Source organism: Cygnus olor, chromosome 26 (assembly GCF_009769625.2).
Source record: "Cygnus olor isolate bCygOlo1 chromosome 26, bCygOlo1.pri.v2, whole genome shotgun sequence".
NCBI classification, from domain to species: domain Eukaryota; kingdom Metazoa; phylum Chordata; class Aves; order Anseriformes; family Anatidae; genus Cygnus; species Cygnus olor.
Genome location: NC_049194.1, coordinates 2,757,490 through 2,771,216, shown reverse-complemented (window position 1 = coordinate 2,771,216; position 13,727 = coordinate 2,757,490). Strand labels below are relative to the sequence as shown.

Here is a 13,727-nt window from a genome sequence, read left to right as displayed (position 1 = left end):
TCTGTTCGCAGCCGCGGCGTCGCTTCAGCCAGGGCTGGACGCCTCCGGCAGCCGGCTGCAGAGAGCAGCCCTCGGCCACGTCACGCTCATCCTCACCTCTTCAACGTGGTGATAATTTCCTGCTCCTTCCCCGAGTATCGCAAGCTGAGTCCGCATTTATAAAGCCCAGGACGGGCTACAGCAGCACTGCCAGCCCCAGCGGTGCTCCTGCTCACACGCTCGTTTGGGTTTGAAACACGCTCACGTGCGCTAATGGCAGTCACCCCCAAGAAAATCCCAAAGAAACCCCTTCGGACAGAGGATGTGCACCCACACGGTGCCTGCACGTCCCCAGGACAGCGCCGTACAGACGCGTGCTGGAGGCAGCCCCTGGGCAGGAGCCAGCCCCGGGGAGGCAGTCGGTGCCGGGGGGCAATGGGCAGCACGGTGCACGCCGGGCTCCCCCTGCCCCACGGTTGCCTTCTCGGCACCCCACAGCCCCGTGGGCACAACCGAGGCCGTGCAGGGGGGCAGCAGCAGAGCTGTGCACACACTGCCTGGTTTCCTTGGCCCTCTCGGAGCCTGCAGGCAGGAGCAGTGAAGGAGCCGACGGCACTCGCCTGCGCCTCTCGCCCACGGGAACAGCCAGTGCTTCTTCCCATCCCAGAAAAGCAGGCAGCGGGGTGCCCAGCAGCCACGTGTGGATCTGGGGACACAAAACACCTCCCTGGGCCTCCCCCTGCGCCCACGCTGCGAGGGGAGAGCCTGAGGCGAGCGGGGCCTCGCGGGCCGACAGACGCCGAGGCAGCGCCGCCTGCGCGGGGGTCAGGCGCTTTCCGAGAGGCGAGAGGCAGCCCGAAAAAGAAACCCTGCCCGGCTCACGAAGCACAGAGCCCGCAAGCAAAACACGAGCCTGCGGTGCTCCCCCTCTCCTGCGTGGACCCGCGGGCCCAACGCTGTCCCCGTGTCCCCATGCCCCCAGCGCGGCCGCTCCCTGCGGCGTGGGGTCCTGCGGCTGCACCGCACGCGCGTGGGGAGCGGAGGAGCGAGAGCAATAAGTGGGATGGGGGAAGGAAAAAAAAAAAAAAAAGGAGAGTGAAAATCAACTACGAAACAGCCCCTGGGGAGATCCACTCGCCTGGACTTGCTGCAATTGCGCTGCCTCCCAACACAAAGCTCTTGGCGCGGCCCTCTCGTAAAACTGGCAGAAGGAAGGTTAAAAAAAATAAATTATTTTTAAATACCCCGAAGGGTCAAAACAACCTTTTAACTCGTCAGCTAGCAAGTTCAAACAGGACTGCGAGCACTGCTTTCCATAGCTCCCAGGGACAGACACTGAGAGCAGCCATCTGAACTCGGCTCCTCCAGGCGTTACGGGTTATCCGCAGCCAGAAAAACCGAGGTAAAGGTACCGGCACCGCACCCCAAAGCCACTTCCTGGCAGCGGCCCCGGCCTGGGCACAGCTCTGCAGCGCGGATGGGCTGATACTGAAATAATCCTTCCTAGGCAGACACTGGGTGGATCCACCTTGAGAGCCCCTGAGCTGCTGAGCTCCGAGCCCAGCTCCACCGCCCCGTGTCCGCGGGGAAAGCCCTCCTCCCCGCTGCTTTCCACGTCCCTCCCCGTAACCGTGCCCTTCGACGCTCTTCTTCTCCACCTGCAGGAACCGTACGGCCCCGTCCGGGGAGGAAAGAAGCTCTGCTGTCTCCTCTCCCCCTTCACACGCACCTTTGCAAACAGTTCAGTGCAACCCCCCTAAAATCACCGACTCAAAGCAAGCTGCTCCTCGCAGGCTCGGGGCTGGCACGGTTTTAGCACGAGCTTGTCAGAGCCGTGCCCAGAAGCCGAAGCACGTGCAGCGCTCCCAGGAGCTCGGTGGGGGAAGAGCCAAGGGACCCCACAAGTTTTGCCTTCACTTGTTAATTCGCACGGAAGTTTAAGGCTGCTCGGATGTAACCTCCTCTGGGGTTACTCAGCCCTTACAGGTCCTCCGAGTAAGGAGGTGCCCTGGTGCTGCTGCTGCTGAAACCAGCAGCAGGAAAAACTTCTCAAAAGTCACTTTCAAGGCTTGAGGTGCTGCAGCCCTCTCCCCGCAGGAGCGATCCTCGTTGCCAAACTTTTCGGAGGCCCTGACGGAGCCCGACACGGGGAGGGGAGGTCCAAAAGCTGCTCCAGTGCAGGAGAGGCTAAAGGGTGCTCCTCCTCCTTCACCCTCGGGATTGTTTCAGATGGCCCCGAATACCCTGAAATAATCCTTCCTACTCAGAGACTGGATGGACCCACCTCGAGAGCCCCTGTGGTGCTGAGCATCCTTGCCCTGGCAGCCCAGACCTTTAGAGGAGTCCCTGATTTGGCCGAAATGTAGGACTGCCCACGGGTTTTTACCGCTCTGTCCTTGGTGCAGCTGGGAAGCTGAGCCGCAACATTTACGCCACATCCAGCAGCAATCTGATTTCCAGGTTCTGAAGTGAGCAGAGGAGGGGTCTGCTGAGGACTTTTCCGTGTTTTTTCTTCCAGCTTGGCCTTAAACAATGCTTACAAGGGAAAAAAGGTGTCTGAAGAAGCAGCTTAAAAACGCACGCATTTCTGTAAATCCTCCCACCTCCAAGATTGTATCAACAAACGAAAGAGGGAGGAGGACTAAAAAACATAAATAGGAGCTTCACATTGACAAGGTCCCTTTGAACAATTTTCAAAGAGCTCCACTACCAGTTCTCCTATTTGATTTTGTTTTTTTTTTTAGACTGTGTTCCTCCACGTGCCAGGTGACTCCACCAGTTCAGGTCCCTTCTCTGACTGTTCCTAGAAGAACGCAGCCCTGGGTCAGCAGCTACGAGCGTTTCAGACATCTGTCCGGGACCCGGGCCGTGCCGGGATCTATTTCAAGGTTTGCTCGAGGGGGGTGGCAGGGACGAGGGGCTGCACATCGATGCCGAAGATCCCGGAGCTGCTCCCAGCTCAGGCGCAGATCCGCAGCGGCCGTTTCCCCTCGAGGCAGCGGCTGTCTTCCACCAAGGACATCCAGCGGGGAGAAGAGTTGAGCCTTTATTTTAGGTGGGATCATCAGAAGTGAAAGCAAACAGAAATCTCGAGCAAACACCGAATGCTGGCAGCCAGGAGAAATTTAAGACATCGGAGCCCTTTGCTGGATGCCCTGACCTTGTTTATAAATGAGCACCTTCAGGTATCGACCTGCTACCCCCGGTGCTGAGCAGAGGTAAAACAAAAGCCCCAGACCCCACGGCCAACAGACTGCCCGCAGACCAGGGAGAAAACACTCCTTCAAATCAGCCATCCCCTCCTGACCCAACCAATCTGCGAGCCGTCAAAGCCAGGAAATTCTTCATTTATTATCCCAAATCGAAAGCCGAGAATTTAGCACCTAATCTTTGGGTACCAATGAACCCTCCTGTGTGCGGGCACGGGTCTGCTCCGCTGCGACGCCGACGGCAGCCTGGCAGCTGCAGCCTCACCCGGCCCAGCCAGATGCAGTTCGAGGCCTCTGCAGAGAGCTGCCGGAGCACACGTGCCCCTTTTCTCAGCGGTTCTCGGTCAATAGCATCGTCCTCCCTTGGGGCAGAGGCGAGCAGCCCGTAATTCGGGCTCGGGGCAGGGGCAGGTGCCGAAGGAAGCAGCTGGTGGGAAGGACCAGGCTGCCCTCAAGGTGTTATCTCCCAGCCTTTGCTTGCATTTCTCCACCTCCACCAGAAAACCAAGCCTGAAGAGGGAAAAGGTTTGTCCAGGCCAGGATTTGGGGGATACTAGAAGAGGCTGGGGCAAATCACCCACGAGCCAGACCAGGGTTTGTGTTCAGGGAAGCTCCAGGCTCTCCTCTCTCCTGAAGCAAACTGCAAGACCCAAGCTTGATGCGGTGCCTACAGATCCTCTCCATCTTCAGAATAAACAATAATAATAATAAAAAAACCAACCTGCAGGAGGCAGCCCTGGGACCCGCACAGCTGACGCTGCAAGTGGTGACAGCAAAGTCCAAGGGACAATTGAGTTTCAGATTATGACGGGAAAGAAGAACCGCTTATACATGCGCATAAACCGTAAATAAATGAAAAATAAATCCCATGGAAATGGTGACAGCAGCCCCCAGACAGATCTTTACAAATTGCCTTTTACAAGTAAATAACATTATATCAGGGTTTATGGGCTTCCCTGGGACGGGTGCGGGCAGCGCTGGAAATACTGCGGCGGCAGCCGTCAGGGAAAGGCGAAGCCGGGAGGACGCTCGTGGTGCCCACAGCCTGGCCCTGCTCCCCAGCGGCACGATGAGCTGGGGGAGAGGAAAGAAACGCAGGCCGGCATCCCCAGGCAGCGGGGAGCGCTGCTGGACACGGGTGTTTTCTATCGTTCATCACGCCAAAGGTTCATGGAAACCCCACGGGAATCAGACCCCGCTCACCCTTCCCGTGGTGACCGCAGCGGCCAAATCGCCCTGCCTCAGTTTCCCCCGGGGTTACACGAAAAGAAAATGCTCGAGAGCTGTCTCCCGGCGCCAAGGATCTCGTTCGCTGAGGATGTTTAAGTGCTCTGAGATTTCTGAAGGAGCTGCTATAGGAAAAGTATTAATTTAAATATCTCGTGGCACCGCACATAATGCCAGGCAGATTTCCTTCCATTCTTTCATAATAGCTTAATAATCCTCAAAATAGTTTCATTGTTAATACTCCTGTTGTGTATTTTATTAGGGCTTTTGAGGTTGTAAAGGAAGGTAAACACTCCACATCTCTCTAGCGCCTACCAAAGCGCCTCTCAGAAATCATCATTCGAGCTTCTCAAGCACCCGCGCGGGGTGGGGGGACCCTTCCTACTCACACACGAGAGCATCCCCCCCTTCATCCGAAGCCACCCAAGATATTCTGAGGTTAAAAACCCGCAAAAATGCAAACTCCTTCCTCCCCCGGACTTTCAGGGGCACACAGCGAGAGGAAGGAGGCAGCACCCTTTTTTCTTTTACCTGTGAAAACCCAGTGGCTATCGCCCAGCCCCCAAGAGGGCTTGTTACGCATCTCCTTTTCCATCTGCTCCCCACAAACGTAAGCTACCGATGCTCCTGTGGCCTTCCACCGACACACGCCAGGCACTCGCCTGCTGCTGCGTTTACTGCACAGCTCCCCCACGCTTTGGGATCTCGCGGTCCCACCCGTTATCCCCATCCCAAAGAGGCAGAACGGAGGCACCGGCGGAGGCAGCGGCTTATCCAGCCCCGGAGGATGCCCGCGGTGTAAGGGGAGATGGAGGCTCAGGCACAAACCTCACTTTAACAGACTGTTATCCTGCCTGCGAGGGGTTTTAGCTGTTCCTACGCGCAATTCGGGAGGCCCCGGGTCCGACACGCCACGGCCGAGAAGGTGAGATCTGCCAGGGCTGAGCTAGCAAAGATAAAGGACAAGCTAGGAGGAATGCACGCACGCCGTCTGCTAGCACAGCAACACCTCTGCTGTAGCTGGGGAGGAGTCGGGTGTTGCATTTGTAGGTAAATCCCAGCCTGAGATAGGAGGAAAAGAAAGAAAAAAAAGAAAAAAGAAGCAGTTTTGTTTGGCGCTCCTGGGGAAAAAAAAAAAAAAGAAAGAAAAAGGAAAAAAAGAAAAGAGCCTCCCCCTCCAGAAAATACACAGAAATAAAAATGCAAAATCAGCCAGAGTTCCTGATGGAGAGGCTCCAGGGTACAGCCAGTTATTGAAGTTTTGCAACTTAAAGCTTAAATTATTTATTATTATTTTTATTTTTCTAGAAAAAGAGAGGAACAACACGTCTCCTTCCTCAAAAGTTAACAACTGTGCGACATCATCTCTGCATTGTCTCCCTGTTTTATCGCCGCGGTGCAGCGCTGAGCAGATTCCACCCCAGGGCAGACACGAAACCACAGGGCCACGGTTTCTAATTATACCCTCTATTCTCAGGGAAATGGTTTATTTATTAGCTCTTTGAGCTTCCCTTTCATTCATTCTCAGTCCCATCCCGGCAGCAAGGGGCTCTCGACAAGAGGAAATTTATGAGGTTTGCCCTATTCTCTACCTTCCCAGCTCTGCGCTCTCCCACCCAGCCTCTCCCTCCTCTCCCCGCTCGGCATTACAGGCAGCCTCATCACTTTTAATTCAATAACTTGCGGTGTAATTACTCCGTAATAACGCCATTATCTTAACATTTACTCAGCAGCTGTGATCCCCTCGCAGCGAGGCGAGGAGGGAGAGGGGAAGGGATTCTCCGGGGAGCAGCGATGGGGAGAGCAGCCTTTGTGCAGGACAAAGGTCCCCAGAGGACCCCAAAAGAAGCCCAGCTGGAGGCGGGGGTGCTCCGGCTCAGATCGAGGCGCTGAGCCTGCCGCCCTGCCGGAGCCCTTCCACCTCATCTGCCTTTCGTCACAAGCCGGCAGGTTTCGTACGCGGAGGAGGGAGACCAGAGGGACAGCCCCGCGTCCGCGGTACCACAGAAGCCATTTAAGCAACCACTGCGCCTCGTAACCGCCCCGAAAAAGCCCCGCCACTAAGCAAACAGACCGAAAATGAGGGTAGGCAGTAGTAAAAGAGCCACCGAAATACATGGCTGTGCTCTGGGCTATGGGAAACGGGATCACCTGCTGCAGAAGTCACCTATTAAAACAGAAATATTAACCGGGTGATGTAAGGCATTTACACATCATCTCAGCCACCACTACGAAGACCTGTTTTAATTTTTAACCCAGAAACCCATCAGAAAAAGGGTTTCCACGTTTCACAACGGCGCAGTTGGTCAACGGGTAAGAAATTCTTGTAAACCCAGACCAAAACTGAAATCAGTTGTGCAGCCAGCGAGGCGGGCAGCAGTCCATTAAGTATCAGACATCGCCACCTCCGAGCTTGCCTAGAAAGGCAGAACATCACCCTACAAGTCTCACCTAGCCTTTACAAAGAGCCGGGGAGTTGGCACCTTTTGCCTCCTTGCTGCGGTTTTATTTTCTATGATATTTAAACAAACAAGCCCACTGCTTATTTAGGCAGAAATGTTCCTACACGCACGACAGAAAGAGCAAGTTTCTACAGCCCCTGCCTAAGCCAGCAGGGTTTCGAAGCCTACCAGGTGAGGTCAGGTTCACGCAGGTATCAGGTCCTGAAATCACACCCGAAACTCAGCCCGAATACCAGCGTTACGGAATAATTCACACCGTAACGTATCTGTTTCATACACATGCTGCAGCAGAGGGGTAAACACAGTTTATTTTGATTGATTATCCATCGTGTAATGCGGAGCTGTAATTCCATCAAGCCATCAAAGCGATTCAGCAATTATATAAATCACAGGAGGAACGTGAGGAAGGTTTGTCGTTAGAAACTCAAAATGGAATTTCCTCGTATTATATTGCTGCATATTGCTTTGTTTTTTAATAACACACAGTCGGATTATTTCAGTTTCAAATTTGTTTACATGCCTCTCTCATATACCAATTCACTGGATACTGCTGCTGACAGATCACATCAACGTTAATAAGACATTTTGTGCTGCCTTCCACCCCACAGGAAATTTCCAGAGCAAACTAAGGCTGAAATGCAGGCAGGGTGCTGAAAAATCACATCCTGCACCGTGTAACCCCTTACAAACAGGACTCAGCAGTCCCGGCCGCGAGTATCTCACGCAGAACAGGAGTCTTCCCACTTCCAGCCGGGATATAATAAAGGATGCTACAGGGAGCCCTTGGTACAGCTCAGGGTCCCTTATTTATAACGTCATATAAACCCTTTACTACTGAATAGATCCTGCGTGCGGACATAATTATACGTATATACATTATCATAATTAAATCTACAATAAAGCAAATAAGACACCTTGTGATGCATTATCCAGGCTTTGTAATCGGCTTTTTACACCTCTTTAGTTCAAATTTAGCGCGAGTGACAAAGCCAAGCCCTAGGACGGAAGCAGCCGCTTCAGGAGCTCGGTAACTCCCTGCACCCCCTCCCCGTGCCCTCCTACCCGACTGCGATCCCAAGCCCTGGGGCAGGGGGCCACAATCCACGCAGTGCCCCGGAGCTCAGCTTCCTTCCGTCCAGAGGAGCAAACCCCCAAATCCCGGCAAAAGGCACCAAACCAGCAGCCTCAGTGCTGCTGTCAGCGGGCTCCGGCTCGACCATACCTGCTCACCTCAGCCGAAACCATCCCTGGCCGACGCAGCTCCTGCCTTACCGATTTGTAGGGTTCGTGGCAGAACTCGCCTCGCCTTCCACCGTGAGCAGATTCCCCCTCTCCCAGCACAGCAGGGAACCGCACAAGAACCCTGAAGTCGCTGTGATTATTTGTTTTTGTTGTTTTTTTTTTTTTTTTTTGCTTTAAAGATAAAAATAAATCCAACCACTTTGCTTGAATTGCGCACCCTAAATCAGCATTCGTAATCTTTTAGAGTTTTTTTTTTTTTGGAGAAGAAAGGAAAACAGAAGCCACGCTGAGCCGGGCACTGAAAAGCCACCCAAGATAAACGGAAGAAGCACTACACATGATGCCATTAAGTGGGAAGAGCCTGCAACTTTGATGTGACACTTGGCTGTTTGCTGGCACTATAAACTACTGCACACTAAAAAAGTTTGTTAAATGCTCCATAAACTTTAACGCATTACAGAAACACTTCGAACCAAGAATTTTATTTGGCTATCCACGAAACCGTGCTTCGTAACAGGCAAAGAACACCAAATGCATATTTGTCTCTAGAAAAAACATGGACGTGTTTTAATCTCTCTAGTCCAAAACGGTGAATTTGGTAAAGGTGGGTTTTCAGGTGAGAATTACCCACAAAGAAAGCCCCCATGCCATGATCCGCGTTAGGAAGACAGCCGAGGATCCAACAGTGATCGAGTCTTTGGGGCTCATCCCTCCCCCCGTACCTTTACATTTTGAGAAACAGCTGAATCCTGGGCATCTGGCAGCACCAGGAGAGCAGTGAAGCACTGGAAGAGCTCCCCTGGAAAGCAAATGGCAAGGAAAACAGCAGAGCTGAGGCCGTGCTTCATCTTTTCAACACTTCCGCCTCGACTCGTGTTTCCAAACCTATTCCACGAGGCCTAAGCCAGGGCACCAGCCGAGAAGCAAAACTCATCTTTACGAAAAAAATCCCCCAAAGATTTTAATGTTAATGTTCAGTCCTCACCGCAATGGAAACAGGAGCCATCTCGTGAATTTGCCTTTTCGCCCCCAAAGCAGGAGGGGCACGACCCACCTCCCTGAGGGAGCAGCGAGGTGCCACCCCGCCGCTCCCATCGCTTTCACCTGCGCTCCGCCAGCATTTCACGCCGGACCCGTGACACTTCCCAATTTTTTGTCCAGCGAAACTTGCTGAAAAACCTAAAAATCCACCAGCTGGCTTAAGCATCGTTGGCTTTGCGTAAAACCTAAAGCCACTTGGAACACGTCGCTCATCTTCCCTATGAAGCCTCACGGCAGCTGGGCGCTCCGACGGAGCCGTGCGGCCCCGTGCCTAGGGGTGGGCACAGATTGGGACGAGTTTAGGGGTGGGCACAGATTGGGACGAGATGCACGGCACACCCAGGGATGTAGGAAGAGGGGAAGGATGAAGGCACAGCCCCACAGCCCTGTGCAACCCACCCGGCACGCCGTTGCCATTAGCTCCTGGTTTATAGCGAGCGGTTCCTCCAGCGCTGGCACGAGGGAGAAGCAGGGAGAGAAATTCATTTCGAATCACAACTACACCTGGGGCTAAATCATTCGGATGGCGCGATTTACACCTTCCCACCTCTCAGGGCAGTGCATAAAGCACCGCGCGGGCCCATCGCTCATCTCAGGATATTGCCGGGGAAGGCGCTGTCAGGAGGGTGTTTCATGGCGCACGAGCGAGGCCGGCCGCGAGGAACGGGCTCGCGCTCCATGCGCCGCTCCACCTCCGGTAAGAGAAATGGACTCCCGGCAACGGACTGCAATCCCTTCCCTTCCAGGAAGGCAGCACTGCAACCATCAAACACGTCAGGCTGGAGGCAACGGTGATTCATCTCGTCGGGCGCACCGTCGCCGGCAGCACCCAAAAGCAGACGCTCCGGAGGAATTACCAGTCTGGGGGAAGCTTCTTCCTAGCTCCGAGCCACCGCCGCGTGGCGTGGGGCCCGAAGCAGGACTTGGTCCGGCAGGGCAGGGACCGCAGGGAGCACTTGCATCCTGCAGCATCCAAGGCACCAAATGCATTAACGCTGGAGAACCAGCAGCCGACACCCCGGTTCTCGCTCCTCGACACGCACGCAAGGCACTTGGTGCAACGCGGGGATGGCTCAGGAGTGCTCCGAGGAGGACAGGACCCGCACGAGACCGCAGTGCCGGCAGGAGCTGGGCAGACCGGAGCCTTCCCGGCCACCAGAGCCCCCCTGCAGCGGGTGCTGAGCCCCTGGCCGCTGCTGCCCCTCCGCCGGCTCCCCTCCAGCCCCAGTGCGAAGCCCAGCCCTGGGTTGCTGAACTCAGCCTTTGAACCGAGCAGCTCCCATTTCACACGACAACACGGCTGTGCCGTGCCCTGCGCGCATTTTTACAGCGAGTTCTTCCCTCCTCTCCCTCAAATTTTTCTTCCTTAAAGTTCACATAAAGGCATTGTCAGGGTGCCAGGTGTAATTCGTTCCCTTATTCTTCCTTTTTTCAGGGCAGTGTTTCAAGGCTTTCAGGCACCTTGAGGACCCCAGCCTTGCCGCGTAGCCACGTCCCCATAACCAACGCTTTGTTCACCACGGAGAAGAAATCAGAAGTCAAAAAGGCTGCTCAGTACCCTTGACATTAAGGCTACAGCAACACCAGGCAAGACGACGGATCCCCCAGTCCAAACCAGTCCACTCCCCTCAGACCTCTCATGGTTTGTGGCACCTCCTTTTCCCCAGTCCCAAAGCTCCCTTTATTACACGTGAATCTTCCGCTCTTCCTCAAAAATTGAGTTTTCTCGATTTCTGCTGGGAAGGGGGAAGGTAACTCACGAGGGCTGGCTCCATCTGTGTCCCTCCCCGCTCAGGACAACGCCAGCCCCGAACCAACCCCATGTTCCAGCACACCCGTGTGTGTGTGCAGCCCCAAAACACGAACCAAGGACCCCAATGTGCCTCCCGGAGAGCCGACCTCGCAGCAGCCTTTCCAGCAGGCCAGGCCAGCAGACATTTAATCTTCCGGGCCGTTTTTACACATGGACCCGATCCTCAGCCTGGCCAGAGATTGGATTTCAGCGTGGCTGTTCCTCGAGGTCCCCATTTTGGCCAGGTCCCGGTGCCCTCCCCGCTAACACAAAGCCTTGCAGCAGACAAGGGACGGGGTTTTTCCACCCACGCCTGGGCACTGGCGGGCACAGAGCTCTGAGCGAAAGGCCCGAGCGATGCTCCCCAGCGACAGCACCACGAGGCCGGGCCCTGCCCCAAGCAAAACAGCAATTTTCCCCTTTCCAGGCCGTAGCGCGTTGAAATAACCACCCCCAGGGGAGGCTTTGGGAAATGAGGATTTTCCCTCCTTCCCCTCGAGGACACAGGGGCAGGAGGCGTCCCGCACCCCGCTCCAGCAGCTCCAGAGCTGCCGATTCCCAGCGCAGCCCATCTGGTGGCCGCGGGGAAAGACGGACAGACGGATCCTGTACCGCACAAGGAGAGGCTGCTGCTCGCTCCCTTAAGCAAAGGATAAAGTTTTAATTTAAGCCGACCTCTGGGGAGAGGAGGTTACTGAATCCACAGGAAGCAGCAGGGAATGAACCGACCGACCCCGAGGCCACGCAACTGGGATTCCCCAGGGCTACAAAGCCGGGGGAGAGCCCGGCAGCAATTTGCTGCGGGGTTTTTTCATCTCTTGCTCCGAGTGCGCACGCGTGTCCCCTGTGCTCCCTTACAGAGCACACGAGTGACATTTCTTCGGGGAAACTGGAAAGGCTGTTTTCTTCCCAGCCCCTCCCCCTCTGCGAATCCTCCCCTTTTTGCAGCTTCCAGAAAAATGCCCCTAATCCCCAAATTCTCTCCGTACCTGCAGCAAGCGCTGAAACCCTACCCGTCCCTTCCCCCAGCCCTCCGAGCGCACTAATCCATCAAATTCCCTGGCCTTGCAGCCCACCCCCAGCCCCGACAGCAGCAATCCTGGCACCAGATGTCCGCTGACAAAGGCCAACCGTCAAAAAACGACCGTCCCACGGCTGCGTCCCGGCGGGGCCCCACCAACCTCCCCGAGCACCCTTCCTTCTTCTGCCGCAGAGCTGGGCACCGGTGTGCTGCACAGGGGTCACCGAAACCTCATCCGAGCCCACCGAGGGGCTACGATCCCCCCGCTCGGAGCATTTAATCCGGGGGGCACTGCTGAAAAATAAAAGGGATTTTATTTAAAAAAATAAATAAATCAGAACCCCCCAAGCAAGACATCTGTGCTCCGTCCACACGGCGGCTGAAGCAGCATTAGCGGCGACTTTGTTTAAGCGCGACCGTTACAAACCACTTCCCGGCATCCTCCTCGCCGCCTGCCAGAAGGATTTAGCTAGCCAAAGCAGCTCCAGATTAGCCATCTGGATTATCTGCGTTTGTTAAACCCGACCGCAGGCCCGGCCTTTAAAACAGCACACCCAGCTCCAGGGATTTGTAGGAAGAAAAGTGCAGGAGGGGGTAATCCCCACTCCGAATCCTCAGTGACTTCTCCAACGCGCTGATTTTCTTACCCCTTCTTCCTTCCCCTTTTTCTTCTGCTTGTGGGAGTTTGGTACGATTCCTTCCACGCTACAAATCCTCGGTAACTTCTCCAATCCGCTGATTTTCTTCCCCTTTTTTCCCCTTTTCTTCTCTTTGTGGGAGTTTGGTACTTTGCTTACGGTGCTAGAGCACGTTACTCACATCAGCCTCCTCCGGCAGGTCCCGCTGGGCACTTCACAGCCTCAACCCCCAGCCTAACCTCCCAAACACGATTTCGAGCTTTCCCACATCTCCTACGGGGAGCCGTGCGAGGCAACGTGCCGCCGGGACCACGCGGCAGGGACGGGCTGCGCCTGCACAAGCCCTGCCTGAAACCCATCCCGAAAAACAGCCACGTTCAGAGCCAGCCCGAGGAGCAAAACCCCACAGGACGAGAGCAAAACCCCGCAGGACGAGAGCAAAACCCCACAGGACGAGAGCAAAACCCTGCAGGATGAGAGCAAAACCCCGCAGGATGAGAGCAAAACCCCGCAGGACGAGAGCAAAGCCCCGTTTCTACACCTAGGGATTTGCAACCATCTCCACAGGGCCTCACGCCCCGCAGCCTGGCGGTGCCGAGGCTTGGGGGGAAATTTTTACCTGTCATTTTCTGTGTTACGCCCAGGTCTAGCGCTGCCGTTACAGCATCGTTTTATTTATGGCATTACTTCTGTCATTATAACGATCCGACATAAATTCCGCGTGCCAATTCCGTAACAATGCTTGCTGCTATTACAATAATGATCCCGCCTGAATGGCACAGGTGCCATTATCAGAAAATCTGTTTGTAATAGAGAATCAACTGTAAAAAGAGGCATTACGCCCAAATGAACTATTTAAGAATTACCATAAACAGGGGGCCGGCCTCAATTCCCTGAGCTGCACCGGGCTGTTTCCTCCTCAGCGTAAACAGATCGAGGCAGAAGCAGAAGGCACGTCGTCCCGCGAGCGGTGAGCTGAACGCGTGGCGTCCTCGCCTGAACAAAATGATCTCTGCACAGCCTTTACGTTGGAGTTTTTGTAGTGCGCTTCCTAACGCATAACAAGAGCATTAAGCAGTACGCGGGGAAAGAAACACAGCCTTACAAAACCCCTAA

The 13,727-nt window shown here is 54.8% G+C and overlaps 1 protein-coding gene across 14 annotated transcripts in view; it reads right to left on the bottom strand.

The window, feature by feature from the left end:
* The window catches only part of PTPRS (protein tyrosine phosphatase receptor type S), a 155,633-nt gene that overhangs the window by 115,224 nt on the left and 26,682 nt on the right, over positions 1-13,727 (bottom strand). The gene's annotated exons all lie outside the window — the stretch shown is intronic.